The 27307-nt window shown below is 40.7% G+C and overlaps 1 protein-coding gene across 5 annotated transcripts in view; it reads right to left on the bottom strand.

Moving 5' to 3' along the window:
- Nucleotides 1–27307, bottom strand: part of tshz1 (teashirt zinc finger homeobox 1) — a 159407-nt gene that overhangs the window by 52713 nt on the left and 79387 nt on the right. The window contains exon 5 of one of the 5 annotated variants that reach the window (XM_037093307.1): nucleotides 3003–3088. The exons of the other annotated variants lie outside the window; for them this stretch is intronic. The gene's annotated coding sequence lies outside the window, so the exon portion shown is untranslated. The remainder of the gene's footprint in view (nucleotides 1–3002; nucleotides 3089–27307) is intronic. 5 annotated transcript variants of the gene reach the window in all.

Raw genomic sequence — 27307 nt, 5'->3', positions numbered from 1 at the left:
TTCACACATTTCATTTTGCCCTTTTACCCTCCCCGGCTTTTCGCCTTTTTGATTTACGAGGACCAGTGGTTGACCCAAATAATTTATTTATTTTTTTAAAAAAAGCACATTTATATATGAACGTTCTACTTGAGACCAAGATTAAACCTATTCCATACACAGCAGTGTTGCCATTTGTAACAGATTAATATATCACTCTTGATCCCCCCCACCCCCAATTAATCCAACCGTGTAAGACGAACGTGCCTCGTCGCTATTATGACTGACGTGACTTGGAGATCTACCGAGTCAAACCTCTGTACAACTGTCTAATGGTCGATGATTTTACAACTATATTCATGTTCGTTTCTCTCCCTTTCAGCCACCCCGGCAGCCGACACACGTACACACATCGCCCACCGCACAAACTGGTTTCCAGCATAGTGAATCATTGTGTGTCCTGCTCTAACATTGGGCAGTAAAAAATGTGAACATAAGGCAGCATTTCCTTTATCATGTCCCATAAAAATAGCAATTTGCCCAAGCCCTTGTAGCACAATATGGAAGGCGGTGTGTTTGGATGATAATGTTGAGATGACAGATCGTTCCATACAGGGAGGTTTCTCTGCTGTCTGCCTGCCCCGTGCAATAAATCGCAGAGGAAGACCAAAAGACAGAGAGGAGGGAGAGAGAGAGAGAGAGAGAGAGAGAAGGAGGGAGTAGTTGGAAATGAAAGAGGAGGGAGGGCGAAAGGAGAGACAATGAGAGAAGATGAGCCGGGGTCAGGGATGTTGCGGAGGGTGAATCTTCCTGCACTCCGACATCGAGCTATGTTAAGAAAAATACATACCCGAACACAAATTCATTGTCAACCATCATTAAAATTCCATCTGATTAATGTCATTTGTAGTCCTTTTTTTCTGAAACCTACTCTCAAATTATCGACGTTATTGAGTGAACATTTTATTAAATCCACAGATGTGCAGCTACATGTTATAGCTCATCACATGCATTGTTTAGGTGAGTATTGTCACTCTGTAAATATTTTACTCATCACATCTTAAATTAATGTCTTTCAAACGAGCACCCGGGGCCGCAGTGTGCATTTGTGGATATGACAGTTTCTTGAATATGTAAATGCTGTTGAGTCAGATCCTGAGACTGATAAAGTAGCTCTGTCGATGTGTGCGTGAGTTATACTTTTTTTTTTTTTTTTGCTCAAGATGTGTGGGTGTGTGTCTCTTCTGCTGCGCTTTGTTGCTTTGATCACGCTCGCTCGGCTCATCGCTCACTGCAAAACCTGCCTCAAGGAGAGTGTGTGTTCGTATGTATGCGTGTGTGTGTGTGTGTGTGTGTAAACAACTATGTCCTAACTATGTCCCTCCAAAGTTGAGTCTATTTGTGTTGGCGCTACAGTTCATCTTTCTGCCTTGGCTGATGTGGTCTATACACCACGTCTACAATGCAACACAATGTATACATGTGTATTTAAAAATGCTAAACACAGACCTACACACGTCGGCAGCATAATCTACAGAGACAAGAATATGACTGTATCTTACACCATGGCTACAGAAAATACTTGTTTCTGATTGGCCGCTAGGTGTCCAGTAAAATACCAGAACACCTAACAGTCCAGTCAACAGTTTGACCATTGTTCTAACTCGCTGCTGAAGGTGCATTAAACTGCAGGCGATCATGGCAACAACGCTAATGCTTCCACTGAAACTACCTTTTGGTTCTGGCTCACTATTATGAAAAATAAACATTTTACAGTATTTTGTCTTCTATCATATCATAAAACAGATTTTAAGAAGACTTCTTTGTTTGACAAGTAGCTGAGCTCTATGAAGGACTGCGTCATCTACTTCGCTTAATGGTGCTTTAAGGAGTTGCTATCATATGATTGCTGACGTACTGTGAACACCATTTCTGTGATATGACTGGTCACTAGAACGTCATAAAAGGTACACATCTTGATTATACGGAATCTCCAAGCCCAACTATTTGTTAAACTTTAAGCATCACACTGAAATATTGGATGATATTAAATCAACAGACTCCCTTTTTTTCTTTTGCTAACTTAGCAGTACAAATGTTTTTTGATCCAGCAGCAAAACCTTGCCCGGTTGCAAACTAATTTTAATTTTTGCCAAAATGCGCCAAACAGCTCGGAAAAGGACCCGTTCCATGTTGGTGGGTATAAAAAGGGGTATGTGTGTTGCATTATGCCACTCTTCGTCTCCATCTCAAGCATTACCATCTTGTATCTTAATGCCCCATCACGTATTATCACAAACATCGGTAACAACACTGGCGGACAGTGTTGAGGACTTTGTTTACATTCTAACCAGCAAATAGAGGAACTGCTTTATGAGGCGAAGCTTCAGAGTCAGCAGTCCATTCAAACACACAACATCAACCGTTACGACTGTCCTTAAAACAGAACGGCCTACAAACACATACATTTACTAGTTTGTGGGACTGATACAGTGCATTAGTTTCGGAGTTACAGGCCTGTGATGACAAATAACACTGAATGACAAGTGCAGTATCTGCCTTTTATGCCTCCTCCAAACGTGATACTCAACCCCTCATATGTCCTGCATACTGTCTTCCTCCCTCTTCATCTCTCTTCCCCCCCGCCTCTCTACCTTGTATCTGTCTGCCATTAGGCAGATAGTTGCCGGTCTCATCTGTATCGTGTCTCCGACCATCCCCATAGGAGCACCACACAGTTGCTTGCTTAAGGATTCAGGAGCCACAGCCCCGTCCCTCTCACCGATCCCATGGATCAAACTGACACTTGGTCAGCATCAGCACATTATGAACTATGGCCACCTGCCACTGCAGACACATTGTTCCCTCTGTAGTAATGTGAAGAATATAGAGGGGACTGGTGAACTCAGCCTGCTGACAGCTTATTCTCTCTCTTATCTCCTCTGCGTTGGTGCCTGTGAAAAGTGGACGGTAGGACCGCATTGAGATGCGAGGTTGTGGATCATCCTATAGGCGTGGGTTACCTTTCCTTTATCCTGACCTTTACCCAGAACTTAAATATTTCAACTGGAGCTGAGGTGAGCTTTGGTTCTGCAATCCGACGACAATACTGTAAAAAAAAACAACGCTGAAATTAATTGTTCCTGAGCATTGAGCATCTTTAAAAGGAAACCATGGTGAATACCTTCTTTAGCATGAATTGTAAATTGAATTTTAGATTTTATATTTTACTTTGGACAAGGGTTGGGCCGACAGACGATGCCAATGTCCAACGCCGATGACTGACAGTCGTCGACTAGCGAGTGCTCTAACATCTTTTATGTTATGCTGTGATTTAAGAGGCGCCCCCCCCCCCCCCCCCAGGAGAGCACATAAAAGTAGTGTGTTCCCTCAGATGTGACGGTGTCTTTTTTTTTTTTTTGTGAGCCCCTGTTAAGAATCATTTATGCTCAAAGTTAGATATGGACACAGACGAGGCCTTCTGTCAGTTCATTTCATTCATACTCCTGCTCGTTTTCTGAGAGCCTACACCTACAAACCAATGGGGAAGTACTTGGTAGCCATCGGGGGGCAGTGACGGTAGTGTCGTTAGAAAAGGACATATCTATTTTTCATAGAGTAAATGAGCCTTTAGTGTTTCTCTTAATCCTGCCATTGTTATTTGTATTTTCCTGGCCTAGCTGCCTCAGTACCAAGCTGCCTAACCTTGCTTGAGGCTTCTGAAGTTAAACACAGGTTACAAAGAGACAAAGACATTGATAAACCCAGCACGGGGATGTGTGTCAGACACTTGCCAGGTAGGGAAGGGTCCGACTCACTACACTGGTGATGGGAGACAGTTGTCTTGGCTGGTGAGATCAGTGGGTCAGTGAGAGTGGGAAGATTACAGTGGCAAAAAAAAACAACAACAGTGATATCATCATCCATCGCAATGTTTCACAGTGGACATTGCTCATATGCAACATAGTTCTGCCCACCTAGCTTTACACGTGATCTGATGTAGAAAAAAGAAGCTGATCCAGATTCTGGCCCAACTAGGACTCCAGCTTGCATCTGGCTGCCCCCAATCATTCAATCAGCCAAAGCACAAAAAGACAAAACTTGAGGTAACAGATTGTAATATGCTGCACCTTCCAACCTCCGTGAACACAATTTCTTTGGATTTTCATCATAATGATGCAATCTCCAGTGAAGGAGATAAAAAAAAATGACCTAATTTTCAGGAGATGAATCGGACCAACATAGATATAATCAATTTCTTTTATTTCCTATCTTTCAAAAAGCGCACACACAGTCGCTGAGCCAGACAAATGTGTCCCTGCCGCCACTGAAAATAAAGAGCTTTCTCTGGACTCCGCTCGCCACTGCTCCCCTTTAGAATGTCTCACTCCTCAGACCACAGATCCCATTGACACCCTTCATGTATGACCAGGTGGCACCCATCCACTGAATAATGAAACAGGTGATTAAAGTGACTGATGTCCGACCATCTATTCTCCCAGGTCTCCTCTTTAATGCCGCCATTAGGCTCTTGTGTCCAAACTTAGCTCATCAAATGGCCTCATTTATGGTGAACTGGCAGTGTGCAGTATATTGAGCCAAGATTGAGGAGCACTTCACATCATCCACATTTGGATTTACACTTACAGATTAATCTGACATTGACAGTGACAGCATAAAATGTATTTTTTTAATTTACACCTCAGCCTTGTACATACCACCATGGCAATTATCTTCTGAGTCACTCCAACTCTACATATTCTCTTGGAGGTACTCACCATTGTTTTAAGGTACAGAATAGATAGATATGATAATATGAAATGTGTGCTTATCTACAGCACAGCTCCTTAAAGTTGGTTGCTGAATATGGATGAAGAAAGGAGAATCTGACAATAATTTCAGCATCAGTTAATGACCTTATAATTATTAATGCTATTTCTTTAAAATGTCAACAAAGCCAATGAAAAGACCAAAACCAAATGTGAAAAGGCTGAACACTTGGCTGATGCAGAGGAGTTGGTGTGTTGATAGACATTTGGCGGACAGCAGGACACTCGGGAAGGAAAATATAACATGCCCTTTCCTGCATAGCTCGTTGAAACAGTCCTGTAACAGTTGTGGATGGAAACATGATGGAAACACATTTTCTGAAAATTCGATTAACATGTCCACTATAGGTGGATGAGACCTGGCTGGTGACTGGGCACTGTCAATTTGGAGGAAGAAGGGTAAGTTAACTAGATGCATTCATTGCTAGGCACGTGTTACTCTGAATTCTTTGAAAACTTCCATCTTTTCTCAATTTTGCCTAATTCTAAATATACTTTTTTTTCCCTATAAATGCTGTTTTGCGCACACTCCTGCCTATACTGAACTGCTTCTGGAACATCTCCTTAGAGTTTTTCCACACAACATATACTGCCCTTTGCATGGGTTGGCAACATCGACAATCTTTCAATCTGTCTCCCAATATTTTGCATCTTCTCTACTTTATCTTTTGCCCTCCTGTCAAGTCCATTTGTTCCAATACTGAAGACATCCATATCTTTAAAATTGGGTCACACTATTATGCACTGTAATTCTTTATAAAGACAGAGGATGGGCCAACAACGCTCACTTTGTTTTCTGGTCTATTTTCAGTCAGGGACATGTTGTGTGTGGGAATATGAGACCTACAGCAGCAGGACAGTGCTCTGTATGTGGGAACAACTCAGATAAACTCTTCATTGTAAACACTTTTAACAGTTCTTTGATAACTGTGAACTCAAAAGGGATACGTTTCTTTCAGGCTTTGGCTACACAAACTTAAGTCCAAGTTTCTATATCTAAAAAGATAGAATGTCATCAGCTTTAAGATTACTTGTAGAGATGTAGAGAAGATCCCAGCCCCTTTTACTGGAGTTAGCTCTCTCGACAATTTGTCACAATATAAATGTCAATACTAAAATTGGCCTTGAGTCTACATTTGTGCTCGCACGGATTATCGCCCTCTTCTGTTATCACTGGTTAAAATGTTACTGAAATTAAACACTTGTCATTTATTTATTTTTTTTAGATGGAATACCAACAAACCACATCTCACGTGGTCCCCAGAGCAGTGGCACCGCTCGCTGCCACACAGTGACATTACTGTCACCTGGCAGGTCAGTCCCGTCAATCAAATTCATAGCCTAAGTGGAGAGGGGGCCCAAACGTGTCACTAACACTCGGGCACTACAGACAGCTAAATGTGCTAATGGCCTTGCTAATGCACTGGTATTCACTGGTGGGTTGACCACAAATGCACGCAGAACGCCCGCGTGGAGTGATCCCTGCGTTCACTCACACTCATTCTGTCATTCAGTCACAGCTCAGGTACAAGGATACCCACTCAGACATTAGCACACCAAATGGGAAATGAGTTTAATGCGCGCACACAGGGCACGACCACTCAGCTGTTCTGTCAGTCAGAGGAACGAATATAAGCCTTGGCATGAAAAAGATGAGCGGGTCCACCTAGTCCATCAAAAGATTATTCAGTCTTATCTTTTTCTACCTCTGAAAAATGTTGTTATCAAACAAAAATGCACATTACTTCACAGAAGACCTGCAACTATTTTGAAAAATGACGTTTTTCCAGAAAAACTTCAAATATTCCCTTGTCCCAGTGTGTCAGATGCGAGAATTTACTTTCTGTCTCCATTTTATGGGATGTAAAATTTAGTATGTATTGGTTTATATGAAGACATCACCTTGGGCACTGTGAACCTGAATTTTGATTCACTGGAAATATAACGGAGAGATCAACCAATAATGAAAATTATTACCCACACACAACATGTAAATAAGACTGTAGTGTGATATTGATCTTGGAGCAATTCTACATAGTTTGATGGCTCTTTCTGTCTTAAACTATTGAAAAGGTGTGCAATATGTTCATTTTAACCTTTTACATAACAACGGCATCCCGGAATCAATATTTTCTCCCTCCCACGTTGGCCTATTACAACATCACTAGTGGTTTTGCACAGAGTCATGAAGCCGCTATGATTGATAGATCTATCTGTACATAAACATCTGTGCATTGTAAACCAATCAATGTCAAGATTCATGAATGGCACGCAATAAATGCCACACATAACTAAGACATCAAGGCCTGTCTCACTATAATAGTTACCTCGCACTGTTGCAGCTCTAAATACACCTTGTTCTCGGTCAGCTTGCCTGGTTAAGTGAAAATGAAGAGAACTTCCCTGCCAGGTCTTGAAGATCAAGACTTGACATCCCTGTATTTGTAACAAGGTTCTACCTGCGGCATCTCTCTGTGGGACACTGTGCACGCTCGTGGAATGACGGTAACACTGATGCAAGGCTTTGAAAGCAGCAATTAGCACTCCTGGTGGTCTGCGCTGTTGTGTTTTTTTTTTATTATTTTTTTTTTATTCCTTTTACCTTCCCCATTCTCTTCTTTAACTTCCCCCTGGGAATAGCTGTTAAGGGATACAATTAATTTTTTGACACAAAAATGAAAGTGTTAATTCACCTGTGATAATTAGAGCTATTCTTACCGCATGTTGATGAATGTAAAAATGCAGTGTTTATTTATTAATTAATTTCCGCCCTGCCGTCAGAATGAGAGCTCTCATAATTGTGTGATCTCGACTTAAGAAGGAAGTCTCAAAGGAAATAGATTATAGACCTGCCCGGCAGTAATGAAACATTGTCAAAAAATGTTCAGGAAAGTTACAGCATCTTCACTTTGATGTTCCTTTTTTAATACATGTCTCAAGAGTGTTTGATGGTAAGGCTCGTGTTGAGGAAGTATCAAGGATTTTCTGAATTCTATCGAGCACTGATGAGATGTGTGGGCCTTTACATTTTATGTGATGTCAGTGAGAACATACTGCAATATTAATATAGCCCTTTTACAATTTGCAGTTGAGAATAAGGCTATGAACACGTGTGACGTGGTAACTAATGGGAACACTGAAAGATGAAACACGGTTTACTGTTAGATATATAAAGCAAAATAAAACGTTTCAATAAACCGCTGTAGGGGTCATCAGGGGTTATCGCCTGATTCTGCAGCCGCCCTCAGCTTTATAATGACTTTCAGTTCGGTCTTTAGCTGTCTGGTTGCAACTTCGCTGTTTAGGTTGGATCTAACCGCTCTCACAGCGTAATTTTAGGCCACAGCTGACAAGTGTTCTCCGCAAGAAAAACCTCCCAGACATCGAGACTACCCAGTGCACATATAATGGAACACTTAGCAGCTAAAAAGCCAGTTATTCCCTGAGGAGATGGAAGAGACCAAAAACACAAATAAAGAAAGTAGACAGCAAAAACAAATATTGGAGTTACATTCGTCAGATGGAAAGAAACGTGAATCCAAATGGATAATGAAAGGCAAATAACGAGCAGGAGTGCAGAAGTAAAACAACTCCACTTGATTCTTACTGTGCAGTGTGTTAAACATAACCTAGAAAATAATTTAAAAAAAAGAATACAGAAATAATTTTAGAAGTATTGCTTCCTCTCTAGCCAAAGGTTCATTAACACAGCAATCAGTTTAAAATGACGACAGTGCCACAGGTCAGAGTTGTATTACCAGTCAGAGCATTTACTCACTGCTTTACGAGCATGGTTGAAACTTAGCGGAGATTGCTGTGCTGTCTACCTTAAGCATGTTATCCACAAGTTTCCCGGGGAAATAACTTGGGAGGTGACTTGGGAAACAATTATGGCTGATTCTTCCGGTACTCAGCGGAACTAGTGTATCATAATAGCTAAGAGGATTAAGCAATAATCATAGTGTTGAAAGGGAAATATTCTCTTGATAAAGACGTTTACCTAGATCTTCATGAATGAATGATAGCTGTACCAGTTGCTCTAAGAAAGAGGATCAGTATCCTCATGGCAGCAGTTACAACCCTAATTCGCGCAAGGTATCATAGCTGCTCGGCCAGTGAAAGAAGGACATGAATCTCCTGAATTTATCAGATCGAATCTCTGCGTCCACTTGACACATGTAACAACAACACTCTGTTAGACATACTTCCATCTTAACCAAAGGAGGGGTCTTAAAGACCTTCTGAGTCACTCAGCCAAGACAATCACTGTCCAGCCAGGCCCGTCCCGCTCCATCTTGCCTGGCAGACACATAAAGGCAGCCATCTTAAATCACGTCTCACGGCGCACATCTAATGACTACTGAGCCCCTGCATATTTCAACATTAATTCATTAGAGGCGGGGATTGGGGGGGAGCAAGGAAGGAGGGTGGGGGGAGTGAAATCAGAGGCAGAAGGGAGAATCCTCAGCGCACTCTGATTAAGGCCGTTATGTTTTATAGAAGCCATTTTTCAATGCCTCCTCTGACAGCACTTGAGGTTATTAAATTGCGGGCTTCAAGGAAAGAGTGAGAGAGCGAGAGAGAAAGTGGGAGGGTAGGGAAGAGAGAGGGACGGAGAGATCACGGGAGGAAGAAAAGGGGGAAAGACAGATGGAGGCTGGAGAGAGAGAGAAAGAACGATTAACAATAGCGAGGAGACAGGTTGCCAGGTCTCCTTTGGCTGCTGATAAAGTGAACTTCTTGTGATTTGTTTGTGTGTTACCTGTGGTTTCTGGGGTTATCTATATCTCATAGGGAATAGATTAGTGTGTATACGTGTGCGCGCGTATGTGTGTGTGTTGTACTGTACATAGAATGCGGCTATTTTCTCTCTGTCAGTTGTGATACAGGGATTGAGTGAAGATAAGCTACAGAGGACACTATTATGTCCACAGAACGACCTTGAATCAGATCTCTCTGGAATCTGCCACATACAGCGTTTCCACATACTGTACAGGGACTTACACAATCCTCCCTGGTAGCTTACGCTTAATTCTCCATTTGTTGTTTTTTGACCTATTTCCTGTTTTCCGTATTCCTAATGTTAACTGGACAAACAGCTTAGAAGACAGAGATACTGTATGACCGGCACAGTAGAAAAATGAATTAAAGCATCAGCCACATTTGGAGTAAATATAACGTTTGGGTCAGATAATGGAGTGCACTCAACAATACAGTCTGAAAATGGAAAACGTATCATATTATAGAGGGTGTTTAATCAATCATCATAACTTCTGCAAATTCTCCTTTCTTTATTAAAAAGTGCAAAAAGAAACTCAAAGATATATCACTGTAAACACTGTATAGACTTGAAACACTCACATAACACATAACCAGGTGCCTTGGCAATCTACGAGTGAATCTATCCGGGGACTGGAAACTTACGGGAATATCAGGCAAGACTTCGACACAGCTTGTGCTTCTTTGGGAGTGGAAACAGCTGATCAGTCATGTGAGTTAAATGTTCAATTAGTCAGAACGAAACAGTTGTTTTGATCTCGTAATAAGTGTGGTAACCGTTTTTGAGAAGAGGTAGAAACCACCTCAAGCAAGCGTGAAAACTCTGTCATGCGAAATTAAGGAAGCTTTCAAGAATTATGCCATTTCCATCAACCTTTTCTAATTTGACTCTTTCAAATGTGCCCCTCCATTCATAATATGTTGATAAAAGTACAGCTACTGTCAATAAGCAGCATTACATGAGCTTAGATATATGGCTGACTAGGCTAAGCTGGCCACACCACTGATGCTCTTTCCAAAAGTCCACTAAAGAATTTCTGTTTCGCACATCCAAGTATGTAGAAATAAATCCACTGCTGTGTCAGTAAACGCTGGGTAATCGGGTAACAACTTGTAGCCAACCTACTACATCTTGTTCCAAATATCCTGCACTGAACAGTTTGGGAATACATGCAGGGCTAAAACCACCACAGCTGACGCTACTGTCCAAGGCAAGCCTGAGTTTAGTGAAATGGGAGAAAGTTTACAAAAATCCATAAATTGGATTTCTGTGGGAGCATGAGTGTGCACAGAAAATTCATTGCTAATCAAGCCCTCAGAGGCAAACTGATGAGCTAACTCGTGTTCACCTGTAAAAAAAAAAAACAACAAAAAAAAAACAAAAACAGAATATGCTCTCCCTCCTCACTCTCAAGATAAAACAGACACAACCTCTCCTTGCTTGAATTAATAGGCAGTGGCAGTTCCTCATCAGCCAGTATCTCCTTCAGTTTCCAAATGGCTGCTCAGTGCCAGGCTTGTCAAGAAATTGAGTCATCCCATCCTGACAGCTGTTGCTTTTTCTCTCACTCTCACACACACTTATGTGAGGGACATGCATGGATTCATTACACAAGCATTTATATCTAAATTAAAACAACATGTACAGGGACATAACATATGCGTGACAAATTGCCCTTTGTGGATATTAATAGCTTAGTTTCACTGGCAACAAATCACTTTGTGTGTACATAAATTAACACAACACCATTACACACATGAGACATACAGAAAATTAGCCTCGTTCCAATCTAAGATTGTGTTGCGTTTGTGCCCATCAGACTGGTTGGTTATACATCCGGATATCTGGCAGTTTGTATAACCTTTATTTAGCTAGGAAGTCATACAAGACTAAAGTCTTTTACAAGTCAGACCCAGCCTGTGCAGAAAGCCAAAGATGAATTTTAATTTCTTAGTGTGGCGATTGATATATTTAAAATTTCTTGACCTGTTGTCATTAATTGACTGTATACTAACCCCGTCCAAAGTGTTGATGGAAAGGTGGAGAAAAGGAGGTTTAAGTAATGCCGACATCCTGGAGGAACATTTGAAAAACCACTCTCTTCTCCATTATTTCGCTAAACATTCCTCACAACCTTTTTTTCTCCACATCTCCATCCAAGAACACTGGCACACCATCTGCATTTGGCTGCATACTTGGATTCCTTATATACAAGCTCTGGCACTCCCAACTCCCAGACAACAATATCGTTTTCCAGGAGAGGACGGTCGGGTATCCGCTCTCCATTTGGTGATCAGTATCTGTTATGTACGGCTATGAATGACACAACTTACAGAAGGTATGAGACAAGTGATGCTATTGGCTGAGAATGAGCGTTTACCGTGTATACTGAACTAACCCTTTCCCTTTTTTACTTCATTCCATCTTTTTGTACATATACGATCCCATACAGCAAGTGTGCTTACATCTTCAGTGACCTGCACACACTCTCTTACACACATGTTGCAATTGTGCTGTTAGAACGCAGACTTGTACATCTTATCTCTGGTATTCTGTGCATAAGTACAGTGATATAAATACAGTAAGTGAAAACACTGCTCTCACAAAGACATTCACACACACATACAATCTATAGCACCATGTTACAGTACTATGTCCTTATCCCTGCTTTATCTCCATCATCTATGACAGTTAAACAATGTATCTGTTCGGGGCCCCGCCAGCGTGGTGGAGATATAAATGGTTTCATTCGCAAAGCACAATGGCCGTGAATTGTACAGGGAGCTCGTACTCCAATATGGAAATGGAGGGGAAACTTCATTTTGCTACCAACATCATGTTCATGACATTTCTCACGTTGTACCTGTTCATGAGGTGCAGTGTACTACATATGCTATCACAATATCTGAACAAAATATGCAAAGTAAACTTGGTTGACTTCTCATGATATCTGTCAAATCAAAGCCGACAGAAATTAAATGTTAAATGCTTCAAAAACTTTACTATAAGTTTTTGTAAATTGTATCATGGACATTTATTTGGGCACTTTGTGCTTAGGAGGTACATAGTTTTCCAATGGCTACTGAAAATGCGGAGAAAGAAAAATATTAAGTGATGAGACGGATATACACAGTTTCAGAGTCAACAATAAAATAGAAGTTATGGAGAAACTCACAAATAATAGAATTTAAGATCATTTTTAAGATCAAGTTCAATTTGGAGGTCAAAATCGATGCGATAACATACCAATAACGGTATCTTAATCGATTATGAAAGCAATCAATTGCTGTAGCCCTCCTCGTATTCAGTAACGTATCATTGTCCAATAAGACACACAAAGATTAAAAACTGATAAATAAGATGAGATGGGAGGTGGGGAGGTTGGAGAAAGAATGAATGAGACCACCCAGGGTGAAATCAAGAAAGAAAGGAACGAGATTGAATGTTTGCACTGACGAGAGGCAGAGAGGATGGAGAGAGAAGGGAGGGGGGGAAATAAAAGGCAATACAGAGTGTCAGGGAAAGAAAAAGGCTCTAACAGGCTAAATGACGCCTGATTCCCTGGATATTTGGGCTCCCTCTGGGGAACATATAGTTGTTGCCTGGGACTGACAATTTGAGAGGCTCCTGAGGGAAACAAAAAAAGACACTGAACAAGGCAGAGGAGGACTCAAGTATCTCTCTGTGCTGCAGACTGACAGACAGTCGCTCCACATATTCACAAACCATCTTATCTGCACAATCCCATGAAATCTCACGTTTAGACCAAGAAAGCTGTATCCTGGCGCACAAGACGAATTGTTGCACGCCAGACTTGTTAATCCAAAATGTAAAAACAACACAAAAGAAAAAAAAAAAATGTTATTCAGGTTGTTCAGATTATAAGAAATGTTCAGTCTAATGGAACCCACCACATGCTGTCCAGCCTCCAATATATCAGCAGAATAGGCCGGAATTGTTGGAAAGAACAAATGTGAACACATGCACGCTTTTTAGTGACAAAGCCAAATTGTGAACTGAGATGGCCAAATTTTATAAAAGACAGGAATTCAAATATCCAACTACACTCTAGTTTGCCAGGAAGTATGGTTGGAAATCTGCCTGTCACAATCCTGTTGGAATTACCATTTAAAGTAAAAAAAAACAAACAAACAAACAAACCCAATATGTGCCATTTACTGGGCAGATTTCTTCAGATTTTTGGGAGAAAAAAAAAAAATCAAAGACATAATACAGAGCTAAATATCTCTCTTGCAATGGCTCAACATCTTCATTTTGAAGTGCCAAGCGATGTCTCTTCGAGATACACTGGTGGTGATGAGGATCAAAAGAAAGAGCCAAACCAAGTGACACACACATGCAGGATAATAAAAATTCATTGAATCTACTCCACGGGCCAAAATGGATGGTGGCAGCTAGGTCATATTGCATCTGTGCAGATGGGGTCAGGGGTCAGGTAAAGTTGTATGAGAAGACAGTGTGCTTTCATGCATCATGTAGCAGATAAAGATTTGGGGGGCTGAGAGAGAGTAGAGGTTGGGGGAGCTGACTGCAAACAGCGGCGAGGAGTCCGAGTCTCTGGAGCCACCATCTGTCAGTTATCTGAATTCTTCATGTGGCATGAGGTGACTATGTTGTTACTAAGCGAAATGTCCGAATAGAAAAGGCATTGCTGCATAAGCACTGTGAACAAATTTAACGTACATCTATATTTTTTGCTTATTGTAAACAAATCAAATGAAAATCTAAATAATGTATCAGGCCTTACCCTGTCTGTAGCACTTATTCCCAAGCCCATTCATTCCTACTGAGAACATACATCTTTAAATAATGAGTCGCAAATATGTAGTCATTAAAAAAAAAAAGGGGGGGGGGGGGGGGGGCAGTAATTTTATAAAACAGCTGAGCTTGATAGGTTTTAGCACACCCTGTGGACACAAGACTAACTGGTGCAGTTGCTTGGGACTATTTTCTGATCTCGCTGATTAACACATATTTTAGCACTAGGAAGTATTCAGGTCAGTGTGATTAACTCAAGATAAACGAAGACTGTTGCAGGTTCAAAGCAATATATCCGCTCTTGCGACCATAGATTTTAAATAGAACTAGGTAGTGGACCCAAATATGGTGCAGATTCAGCTCAACGAGAATTGCTTGCCTGGTCGACTCAAAAAAAAAGTTTTCTGGCTTACAGATTAACTCCCTGCCACTGAATATGTGCAGTTGTGCGAATATATAATCTCCTTAGACCAAAAATCAATAATACAAAGGGTCATAACTGACCTTGCTTGTAGTTTGAAATTTTAGCTGCAATACCCCGAGTGGCCACAGGGCAAAATTGGAAGCAAGGCTGAGCAATACCCTTGTAATGGGATCTGTTATACATTCATGGATGTAGCTCGTTGATGTGTTCTAAAATAACAATGGATGTCTCCCTGCACAGAGGAATCAATCTTAAGGCTTTGGCTGCAGACACTTTTTGGTCAGACCAATTCGTTTTTGGTTTTTGGTATTTTCATGAACATTGTTATTGCCAGAATTTTTTGTTATTGCCAGATTTTGTTTTTGCCACAGAGATACTTGGTAGCTATACTACTGCAGCATTCAGTTAAATCTGGACATCACTCGGGCTTCTGTACTTAGTTCTCAATTACTGCTAAATATCATTCACGAACATTTTAACAGGTTAGGGATCAAAGTTGTTGAATTCCTTATTCTTAATCAGTATCAACTGAACACAAAGTAGATAAATCACTGCACTTATCATCACTGCTGACACTGAGACAGTGTAGATGTATATTAAATGTGATGAGGAGTGAGAGAAAGTGAGAAAGTGAGGCACAAAACAGGCATTTGAGCAGCTGTAAAGCCATTCATTTGACTTCCTCACTTTTTATTCAAATAGCCCTGACCTATTTGTTGTTCGATGCCAGCCCTTATTTCATATGATCCACCAACAAGCCGAGAGCGATTATTCCGGCACAAATGGCATGGACTTGACATGGGGCCCAAAAGCGTTCATATACCTCTCTGGCCTGAGGCCGCAGTTTGTCATAACACAGGGAATTATGTATTATGCCTGCGCCCGGTGATGACATCACAATAGCAGGATGAAATATAAGCTCTGATATGGCTAGCTGATTGTGGAGAGCTGCGAGGGCTTTCATTAAAAACAGCATATCGCTCATAAAAAGATTAGAGCTGGACAGCTGTTTCCTGATAGTATAAGGCCTCTGTAGAGGCTTCATCATAAACAGGCTGCACACCTGAAAAATATCAAACGCTCCAACACTCGTGTGCGCTGTGTTGTATTGCTGTGCAGCTTTGTGGCAACAGTAAAGCCAGTAAATACAGACTTTGTAACACTGAAAAAAAACTTGTGAAGTGCTTCTACATTTAAATATCAGCCCCTCAGCCAGAACAATATACTCTCATACTTAACTAACAGCATACATTACAACAACCTGAACCTCAAATACTGTACTGGTTACTCCACTACACTGACCAAACTGTTCTTACAACCAAAACAAACAACACATACATTTCTATAGATAAAGACCCAGCAGTATATACTCTGGACAAACCTGACTGATTTAAGGCTAATATTTGTCTTCTAAAAACAAAAAATCACCACTCCCCTGAAAAATCTCTGAAATTTGGTTATTCAAAATTGATATGTAAAAAGATGTCCTGGGAAAGATATTTAGCAAATAAAAAACAACTTGGTCTTCTGTTCACAAACTATGTGAATGCTCTCATTAACATATCTCAACTATTTCTCTGCTTACTTGTTTAGCAATCACTTATTCTACATACCTGTGATGACCATAACTCCTAAACTGCCAATGTACTGTATGGATTACAAAGGTCTATGTAAAATAAATCATCTCGATCTAAGAAGTATATTTTGCTGTCATTCTGCACAGGACCCCTCGTTGTGGTGTGATTTTACATTGTAGTTACAACCTTTACTTAAAAGTAAAGAATCTGAATATGTATTCCACCTCTGCAGATAACAGATTATGGCATGGCAATACATGACTTGTCATCGCTGTACAATAGAGGGCATGAAGAAAGCACCGGTGCAGGGACAGACTGCCCAGTCAACTTGGTAATAATTGGAATAATTCAACCAATTCAGACTTTAAAGTGCATTTATTTTGATTTCCCCCGAATATCTATCAATGTGTATCTCCTTTTGCCGCGACTCAGTTCTGTACCACCCCCTCAGTGAGCTGTACATAATGGAACAAATATGTTATGTGGTAGACAAACAAGAGGAAACAGTAAATGCTGATTGTTTCAGAATAAGGGAGGTGTACAGGTGCCATTTCTAATTTGGCGGGAGAGGCCGTAAGTGGATGGCCTTGAAGAGCACAAAGCAGCTGGAATCAGCCTCATAAACTTGCGCGACATCAAAGGCTCTTTAGCTCGTTTCATCAAAGGTGTCTTGTTTGCGCGGCTCTCACTGTCTGCAAGCGCGCCGCGAGTGTGTCACTCCCGGTATGAGTTTCAGGAAAATCTTGGCATGAAAGAAGAAGGAGGAAAAAAAACGTACTCTCGCATCCGAGAAAAGTGATATTCCTCTAACACAACGATGTTTACATAAGGAAATGAAAAATGAAAGAAGGCACTCGTCAAGCACTCGTCCGCGCTCCCGAGTTTTATTTTATTTATTTCTTTCCACGGGCAAAGAAAAACAAGTCTGCCTTCGTCAGGGGGAATTGTAGTAGAATATGACATTTAAACACCAGTGTGAGCAGTTGGTTCAATCTGTGACAGGCATGTTACATGTGGATGTAAATCAGTTTCACGTGTTTATATCTTTCTTTGTTGAGTTCAGGGCACCTGCTAACAAGAAAAACTATACCACAGCATTGCAGACAGACTCAGATGAGCTTGACTGCTGGATATACAGTATGATTTGAAGTCCAAATATCATTTCCCATTGTTTTCTAATAAAAAAGATCAGTTGGTGTCATCACAGTGTGAAATGAACAATTACACGTTGGTTACCTTGAGGCAACAGGACAAAATATCATGTTTTTGGTTGAAATAAGAACGTTAGTTATGTGAAAGTCAGTGTAATCGCTCCAATTAACACCTCTTATCGAAATAACGTCACCAATATTTAGTGACCTTTTGTTTCAGCTTTCCATTATATTTGCTTGCTTCACGTTATTGCATCAAACCTCTGAATCTGTACACTTGCTATTATGAGAGTAAATGGAGAGAACAGAAAGAGAAAACAAATTTAGCTATGTAGATAATGGGAAAACTGACAGAAATTGAGGACAGCGATAAGGCAGAGAAAGAGAAAGAAAAGGGAACAGAGACAAGAGACAAGAGAGATGTGGCCATTACAGGTGCGCCTCGTCACCGAAGGTAGCGTGTGTCGGAGGGAGAAAAGAAAGTTCCCGCCGGAAGACAATGGCTTTGGACAGGCACACAATAGCTTCATTAGTGGGTTCACATTATCAGGTCATGGAGAGATAGAGGGGAAATATCAAAGCGGACACATCCGAACGATGCCCATCGCGGACGCCTGCCAACTTGGCAAGCGCGAGCCTCAGCTGTGACGAAGGCTGATTTTTTTTTTTTTTTTTTGGTTGTTTGTAATCCAATGCGCCTGAAGTTGGTGGTGATGGGAATTGGTCAGAGAGGTTAAGTGTGTGAGGGAGGGGAAAGGGGGTAGATATAGAGATTAATGGTTATGCTACGGCCATGTTGCATTCCATTGTAATACCGTGCACTCTCACTGTCTCCTTGTCAACTCCCTTTCACAGCTCTGATGGAAGGTTACAGGTTGTAAACAACACAGCAGAAAGTGGGCTTGTGTTTGTGAGGGGGAGTTAAGTTGCATTAATAATACTAATGTCCAAACGGAATAACAGCCTGCTCCTCATTCTGTCCCTTGTGTGATTTTTTTTTTCCTTCATGAAGGGGCCCAAATGTCATTTCCTTGCTGCAAGACATTTAAGGGAAAAAAAAAATCAGGACACCCAGAGGTTTTCTAGCTGCTAAAGCATTAAGCATGGAGAATAATTACACCAGTAGGAAACCCACACACATGTCCCTCACCATTAGCACCAGACGTGAACCCTCTCTAAGCGCCCTCCATGTGCAACGAGCAGGCTATCGATCAGATGGATCAATCACCGGCTGGTGAGCTGGCCTTTAAGCGCCCACGTCACACATGTTCACCAGCATCGGGGGAGCTGTCATACAACACTTACAATCAATTACTGAAATTAGCCCCTTAACCCCCATGTGGCGCTCCAGACTGTACTCAAACCCAGAAATGATGGACAGCGTGAAGGAAAGCATTTCTACTCCTATGGAGCTGATGAGAGCAAAGAAATGGGCATTTTTATATTTTGTATTTTTTTCCAGCGCTGGATTTTATTTGGGAGAGATTGTAGAGAGTAGAACCAGGGAACAGGGAGAGACGCAGAGGATAATGTAATAATGAGACTGAGCCTCAAGGACCTCAATCACTCATCCCTCAAAAAAAATGTGTTATTAAGATAGACGGGTACTGTTGTGGTGACGGCGGTCGCAGGTAGGAATAACATATTAAATGTATCTGTTATGTGAACCTTAATGCCAACCCTTTCAAACTAAACCTTCTTCATCAACAGTATTAAAGCCTCTGAGGTTCGCATCTGGTGGTACAGCTACACTGCATTAACAATGATTCACACGTGCATCAAGCCTTGCCAGGCACTGAAGGTGACACTGTTAAGCAGATAAAACACCCCAACTGTGAATTCAGGCCAGTTGAGACGTGTCAGTGAAGTGTCCCCTAAACTCACTCCCCAGCTCAGGTACCGTACATTCCTGCACTCTGACTTCCTCTCAAGTTTTTAGTCACTCCAAATGCTGTACACCGTGTGTTTCCAACACACACACACGCGCAAACCGCGTCCCCTTCAGCAGGGAATGACCCACAAGGTTGCAACCCCTCCACGGATGTGCCCATGTCACGGACAAAGAGTAGTCTAATTTCAGCCAAGTTCACTCTCACGTGTATGCTGGTAATAAATCTTGCTAGGTGACAAAAATAGATGCCCAATTAAAAGTCGAAATTGACACAAAAAGAAGTGACTGAAGGAAGAATACCACTTTAAGGACAAAGTGGCGTGTAAAGAAAAAGATAAATAGGTGTGGGGCATTATAATCAAGAGTAATCAAGTAAGTTCAAGCAATGCCCAATGAACACACCCTTAGGTTTCAATCATTGTTATCCAAACTTCTGCACATCTCCTTCTACACCCTCATCAGGTAAGGCTACACTTGAAAGCAGCTTTCACCTCAAACTGAGATCACACCTGTAGTCTCAGCTCTGGTCCGCGCAGCTGTGACTTTCTTTGTTTGCTGCCACGTTAATCCTCAAAGGCGTCCGTATCAGTGGTTATGTGTAATGGATGGTAGATTTTTAGTGTGATGACAATACATAAATGGAGTATGACACTCCCATCTCTGAAATTTGGCGGACACTTATCCAGTGCAAATTAGCCATTAACAGAAGTCAAGTGTTAACAGATACTTTAAGCGCACACGCGCACACACACACATCGCTGAGTACTAATCTCGCCTGAATAGGTCGTAAAAGCTGTTCTGCAAGAAAACTTTGGGACAGTCCTGAAAAAACACAGATACGAGGTGGACATAATAGTTACATCTCCTGTTACCAGTCAGCTTTATAGGAAGAGTCTGCAGTTATTCTGTATCTTCTATCCTGTCAACAGAGACATTAAAATCCAATTTAGCAATGGAGGTCTGTCTCTCAACACTGACTGACTTCACAACCTTGTCTGTGGCACCAAGGCCCAGGGTGTATTTGTTCCTATTAAGGACTACAACCTGTTAAAATGGGTCACGTCTATCAACTCTAACTTTTTACAAAGACAAAATACTTGCCAACTTGATCTGTTATTTTGGAGAGAAATTGCTGCTTTTCAGTTATTTTTTGACTCAGCCTTTTTGGCTGGATTGAGGAAACAAAAATAGTGTGTTAGGCTTAGAAAAAGATTGTCTGGGTTAAAATACTGCATATCCTCCCAACAAAAGATAACTTCTCCAAATTTTTTCCTGAGCTATGACTTTCCAAAAAACATGATTGGTCAGTTGCAATGATGGTCCTGGAGAAAAATGAACTACATTGTTCCAGGAACAACACCAACATGGTGATATCAGATTGTGTACCACTCGACATGCATGGAGAGACGCATTCCAGAGCAAAGTGTTCACTGAACTGTTCACTTAAAATTGGATCACCAGAGAAGCATGTTAATGCCAAGTGTGAACTGTGACAGTCTACAGTCTCAGTTCTATGGATCTAAGTAATTTTTTGAGAATTTTGGATGAGTGTTGTTGTATCATTCAGGATATCAGTAAGATATACAGTGTAGTATGTTTTATCCATCGTAACCCATCGTCATGATACAGGCTACTACATAGGCTTTGGCCACATAGGCAATAGGTGTGGGATAAATTCATTCTTTGGTCTCAGCAAATGTAGATCAAATATAGAACCTCGTCAGCAGTATCCTAGTTGTTTTTCCCCTAATAAGGGGCTTTCAACAACAAACTAACTCCCTCTTTCTCTCACCTTGATGATGTTTTTTAATCCATCTTTCTGCCCATTCAGAAACAGTTGACAGGAGTCAGAGACATTACACTGATTGCATGCTGCTTAAGAGACTTGAGTAAAACCGCTACAGGCTAGTCTTAAGTGAAACTCCTCGAGTGATTCCATCAGTGGAGTTTATCATTCAGACAGCCTAATGCACAAAGGCTTTTGCCATTTACTGTTTTTGTCATTGGCGATATTCATCTGGTTATAAATGGAGCTGTCATGATAATGCTATGAAGGATCACGCTAACCCCCATTTACCAATCTCTTCGTCAAATCCCAAAGGGTGGAGCTTTGATTACTCCCGCAATTAGCGATGTCAACCTCCTCTATGAATTAAGTATTCAGGTTTGTGTTTTCAAACCAATTAGCCCACTCTCTTGCTATGACTTGTTGATTAATTATAGATATTTAGTTAGGAAAGGAGAGATTAATTATTAATCAAAATTGAATTATGTGGCATAATTAACCACGAAAACTTTTCTATTTTTTTCCCCCCATCTCAGTATTTTCTTGTTTCTACAATCCCAGACAGTTTGTGACACGTGACAGAACTGAGAAGAATATGTGACCTTGGCTCATGTGAAAAGGCGTTGAAAGCATTAACAAGGCGCTAATAGCTTTTGTGGGAGTGTTTGCTGTACTGTCAGCAAGTTGCTGTAAGTGCTCAACGTTAACACACACTCTCAAATCCAAAATCAATGGGCTCTTAGAAACCTGTTGTACTGATGCACTGGAAGACTCTATTCATCACTTGTTTATGGCTGCATGCTATGAAGTGAGGTAATGGCATTTATGGGTATTTACAGGTGACATGTTGAGTCCTTAAATAATATTTATTGTGTCTGCCACTCTGCTGCTATTGTAGCCAATGTCCTTGCACAGATGATATAACAGATATCTGGTCATATATTGAAGGAAAGGTGTGATTTATTGCAAGGTCACGGAGGTTAGAGAGTGCCTTACAAGCAAACAACAGAATGTATCATCAGCTTTTGTCGCAACAACAAGTCTGAGTTACTTCACCGTGTAATTATCATTGACTGACAGGCTATTTAATTTGAAGTTTGTGACTGAAATGCTATGAAATATTGATATTTATCATCATCTGATTGTTGCCGGGCAGATTAGCTGTTTTTGCCTTCGCACGCGCAATTCAAGTCTGACCAGCTCTTGACAAAGGATTCCTCTGACCGGTGGAAGGCGGCACGAAACCGTGTAAATATTTGTCATCATCGTGGCTGTATGGAAATATAAAAAGGCAGCCAGCTGGTAAAACAAGTGTGAAACAAGGCTTACACATTTCTTCTGCATGTGCGATAAAATAACTGCACCGGTAACTGCACTTTTAGCAGATTCCAACTTTGTGATTGATGTAGTGGGTGTTTCCACACCATCAGCATAATGGTGTGAGGGGAAACATGAGGGAGAAAAGACTGTGGCATTAGTTGCAGTTTTGCCCAATTTCTGTGTGTATTGATGCATTTCATAGCACATTTCAGTAACCAAAGAGACTGTGATGAGATAAGGAGATTACCGCACTTATCATAATCACCATTGAACGGCTCTGAATTTGCATGAACATACAGTTTATTGCTCTTGGGTGAGGCTTACAATAGCAGTGTGGCGTATTTGCTCATAACCGCAGGTAAATCTGAATGACAGCTGTAAAATGTAGCAGCTAATGGAATGCTAAATTCACTGGGGATGCCTCAGGAAATGCAGATTCACCGTGCTCCTTTACCTAATAAATTAAACGGATATCTGATAAAGCTTAGAGCATACGCACAAAGACAAAACACCACAATACGGCTGCTGCACCTGCCTTCATATTCAACCTGTCTATAATGTCGCAATGGATTGTAATTGACACTGGTAATTTATGTTGGTATACATATGAAACAGCAGTTAACTACATTAGCTTGTCTTATGGCATATAAATTAAACAGTATCCATTAGATTGTTACTGTTTTTACAGCACTATAATGTAATGCACATATACAGGGGGCCATACTAAACAATGATGGCAGATTTATTGCTACTATATGATGATAAAAAATGTAACTCTTATAAATTCTTAAATATATAGCATAAAACAGCTAAATGAACAGTCTTAAGTCACCTGACGTTGTTGTAAACCTTTGCGCTGACAGATATTGTATTTCTCCACTTGTTCCTTTTCCATTTATTTCATGCATAAAATGGGAACAAATCGCCCGCGCTCCCATAAAGCACAATGATTTCTGAAAAGACCAAGTTTGGTCTTTGAAACTGTCTGAGAGAGATATACCCCTCACTGTAATGAAAATGTTCGGTCAAGCCAATTAAAGCTGAGCCATTTTGTCTTTGTGTCTTCCCTTTCCTCTGCAATTAATTAAATGTGGTTATAAAAGGAATATTCTTGTGGTCTGAATGCCGGCAACAGACCTCCGCTGGTCATGTCCTAAGGTTGAATTACTATGTTGTCAATGAGGCTATTATGTGAGAGTTAGGTGTGCACGTGCCACTTTACAAAATGCTATTGTGCGATACGATTATGAACGCTGAATGAAAGCGACCGACTCTGGCGAATGTTATGAGCTGTGAATGTGGACACTATTGAAACCTAGTCACTTGTTTTAGCATTTTATTAATTACATCAAGCTGCACTTTCCACGGACATTTTACCTCTGTCATTCATCAACTTAGTCTGTTCATCCTTCGTTTCGCTTATGGTGAAATAGATTAGAGATTAAAATCTGAACATACCTCCACTGAGGTTATAATGTAATAAGAGTCTCCGTCAACAATAGTCACATAATTGCATACATTGTCTTTGACTTTATTGATTATTCCACTCAATTAGTATTCTAATGATTATCATGATTGGATTGACCAGCTGTAGACTGTACAGGATATATGCTGCGTTCTGTAGTCCAATATAAGTTTTTTTTTCTTACCACCTACTCATTATTATTTCATGCTGTCCATAAATTGTTACTGTCATAAAGGACAGTTTACTTTGCAGTAAAAAGTGAGCTACCATTCTTATGAACTACAATACTAACAGGCCAAACCTGTTTGAGTGAGTCTGTTCTCATCAGAAAAACTACCATATAGGTTGAAAATGAAAGCAGCTTTTAGGTGACCTCTAGCAGCTGCAAAGCAGAAAGTGATGAGAAGTAGCAGAAAGAGTGAAATGTCTGTGTAGGGAGATCGCCAGGGATGGACAGTCGGCTCAAACAAGCACAGAATTTGAATTCAGGAGTCCGCTGTTCGAGGTTTTTTCTAAACCAACCATATGATGAAGGTCCAGTACACCGGTCACTGTTAAGCTACAACAACGTCATGTTTTTTTAGGGGATGGTGACTTTTTGGGATGCCAACAGTTGACCTATCAGGTATGAAGATGTGTTGGTTTGGGTTGTGTGACCACACCAAACAATTTATGCACTATAAAGGCTCAGTCCTATTACAAGTGCCCTCAACAGCTAAACGTTAGAGCTGTTTCTATAATGTTTTGTTTATAGACTAATAACAATATCAGCCAATCTTTTTTTTTTTTTAAACTTACATATAACAACATTAGACATCATTAAGCTCTATTAAACAGTAAATGCAATTTTAATGGGTCTCATTGTCCCTCACTTAAAAATTAAATTAATAATTGCAGCTTTGAAAGTAGTAACATTTACATTTCTTGACATCATTACTGACATCAGTTTGTTAACCAGTAGTTTTTTCACATATCAATGGTATTTATATGATATTGAAAAAAAAACTGACAAACCCCTGTCACATTAGCAAACATTATGGGAATACCCAATCAGGACACATTTACCAACAATATCCCCCGGCACTTTCTAGGGATTCAAGTGGAAGGGTCTGCATGAATGGTAAGATTAAAAAAAAAAAGCATGAAGCAAAACACGTCTGACTTTGAAAAAACATTCAAGTAGCACAGTGTTTAAAACTATGACAATGGTTGAAAAAATCGCGCGCCCACATGAGATTCCAGGACCGCTGAACAATGCATATTTCATCATGTACGATGAGGATATAAGCAGTGTCCTTGAATGTGGATGCGTCACACTCTGTGCTGGGTTAGTCATCACTCCCATGGTGATGGAGTGCTGGTCATGGATCATTGACATTTTAGGCTTAGTCTGTTCTTCCAAGTTGTATGTGCCTTTTTAATTTGAGCGTCTGACACGACTAATGTATATAGAGCAAGGAGGACTTTTTCTGGTGCTAAAACTGCTGGGAATTCACCTACAGACTGTCCTGGTACAAAAGCCTTAAGGCACAAAGGAGGGAAAAATATAATATATATATATATTTTTTTTTTTTTTTTTTTTTTTTTTTTTTAAAATAGGGAAGCAGCAGTTATATTTAGCACATACAATCTTAATTTGATGTTAGATAAACTTTGCATTTCTACATACAGAGCTGCAGACATTAACTTATCAGCTTTTTTATTTTAATAATAAGCATCAGGTGCTCGGCACGGACAGGAGTGCAGACCTCCCAGTCTCACCACAGGGCTACTTAATATTATTAACATCATTTGTCTGGATCTCTTGCCGGTTCAACAGACACTGCAAGGATGACATGTTAATAAATGACCCTGGGTACCTCTTTGGCATAGGCCTGTTCCTCATCTGCCCCCTCAGCCTCATCAGCAATACATGTGCGCAGACACACATACAGTAGCTTCCAATCCCCAACAGGGACAGGAGATGGCGATTTGTTTTCCTGAAGGTCCCTACTCTGTCTATTGTTGTTTGCACTGAAGGGGACAAATTCAATTCATTCTTATGACAAGAAAGCCATGATACACGAGAATAAAGAGAGGACGGAGGAAGGAGATAGGAGGTGGGAAGGGAGGGAAAATGTGACTGTCCGGGAGACGACAAACGGATGAGGAAGAAAACAGAAACTTGCTGAATGTAACAATAAGATACAAAGTAAAACACAATAGCTGGGCTAGTTGTGCTCGAGGGAGCTGAGGGCTACAGCTGTGAAAAAAGCATACTTGTTTTTCTTTATTTAGCTATTATGTCGAAGGATAGCACAGCTGATTCAAACTGCAGCAATCAATGCCACTATTCTGACTGATAGAGCCTCATACCTAAATCAGAGAATAAAAAAGAGAATAGACATATGGTAGTTTTTCTGAGGAAAAACACAACTGGACTGACAGCCGCTTGCAAATCCTAAAACAATGAAGCATAGGCCGATCCACTAGCAATTAAGACTTCAAATCTGCAAAGAACATTAACCTTCACATTTAGGGCATTTTTAGCAGACGATACAGTGATTCATACATAGATTCATACACTGATGGCAGTGGCTGCCATGGAAGGTGCCGACCAGCGAATCAGGAGCAGTTTGGGGTTCAGCATCTAGCCCAAGGACACTTTGACATGCAGACCAGGGGAACTGAACCAGCGACCTTCCGATAACAAGACGCTGGCTCAACCCCTGATCCACAGCCACCCACGTATCATCTAAAGACAGCAACTGCTTACAGCAACCTTACTAACTGTCAGAAGTTTGTACTTTTAGTCTGCCGATTGCTCACTGAGATAAAGATAATGCTAAAGCTGAAGTTCTTCTCCCCACTAGTGCACAGTATCTTACAAATGAAAATAAAACATTAACATTATCCATGTTAGATGTGTATTACTGATGACGTTGTAATCAGTGTTGAAGACAAACGTGCCTAAAGCACATCTGAATGGTTGAACATGAAGCAAACATTATGCACTTCCTTTTTCAAAACCTACCTGCAAAAGAACCCTCTCCTCCTGAATCTCCCTATGATGCCTCCCCAATGAGCTGTCACATTAATAATCCTATGCTCGTATTCAAATGTTCTGTCGAGAGCTAAAGAAAGATTGAGTGCCTTTGCCATCGTGAGGCTAAGATTGAAGACATGTCCCATTGACATTGTTAAAAGTTTATGAAAATATATGAATCCTCAAATGTCATTGGCTGGTGGGGCTTCCAACTCCTGCACAGTTTCAGGACAAAATCAGTCTTTTAATCAAAATGATTGAATACTAGCAAGTTGGATTCAGGGATGTGAATAAAACAAGT

This window comes from Acanthopagrus latus, chromosome 3 (assembly GCF_904848185.1).
Source record: "Acanthopagrus latus isolate v.2019 chromosome 3, fAcaLat1.1, whole genome shotgun sequence".
In the NCBI taxonomy this organism is placed as follows: domain Eukaryota; kingdom Metazoa; phylum Chordata; class Actinopteri; order Spariformes; family Sparidae; genus Acanthopagrus; species Acanthopagrus latus.
This window is presented reverse-complemented; position numbering and strand designations above follow the sequence as displayed.